Source organism: Lipotes vexillifer, unplaced genomic scaffold (assembly GCF_000442215.2).
Source record: "Lipotes vexillifer unplaced genomic scaffold, Lipotes_vexillifer_v1.1 scaffold71, whole genome shotgun sequence".
Classification (NCBI taxonomy): Eukaryota; Metazoa; Chordata; class Mammalia; order Artiodactyla; family Lipotidae; genus Lipotes; species Lipotes vexillifer.
The window spans coordinates 6,159,229-6,159,682 of NW_006793703.1; the positions used below are offsets into that span (position 1 = coordinate 6,159,229).

A 454-nucleotide genomic window follows, 5' to 3' on the forward strand; every position below is an offset into this window, starting at 1 on the left:
CAGGATCTAAGAAAACCCAGTTAGAACAGCCTAGAAAACATTATGCTAAGTGAAAGAAGCTAATCACAAAAGACCCTGTATTCCATTTATACGAAATGTCCAGAACAGGTAAATCCATAGATACAGAATGTAAATCACTAGTTGCCAGAAGCTGGGGAAAGAGGAGAACGCAGAGTGACTGCTAAGAGGTACGGGGTTTCTTTTGGGGGTGATGAAAATGTTCTAAAATTAGATAAACCCGTGACTATCCCTAAAACCACTGTACACTTTAAATGGGTGACATGTATGTGTAAATTATATTTCAATAAAGTTGTTATTTTAAAAAAATACAAAGAAAGAGCGGTGTTCAATACTTTCACAAACAAGACATCAGAGGGGAATTTCCTGGTGGTCCAGTGGTTAGGACTCTGCACTTTCACTGCAGGGGGCCCGGCTTCGATCCCTGGCCTGGGAA

At 40.5% G+C, this 454-nt stretch overlaps 1 non-coding gene across 1 annotated transcript; it reads left to right on the top strand.

Annotated features, from left to right (window-relative positions):
* Positions 1-381: 381 nt before the first annotated feature.
* TRNAE-UUC (transfer RNA glutamic acid (anticodon UUC)) lies at positions 382-454 on the top strand. Its single transcript has one exon. It is a non-coding gene; the product is annotated as a tRNA-Glu (tRNA).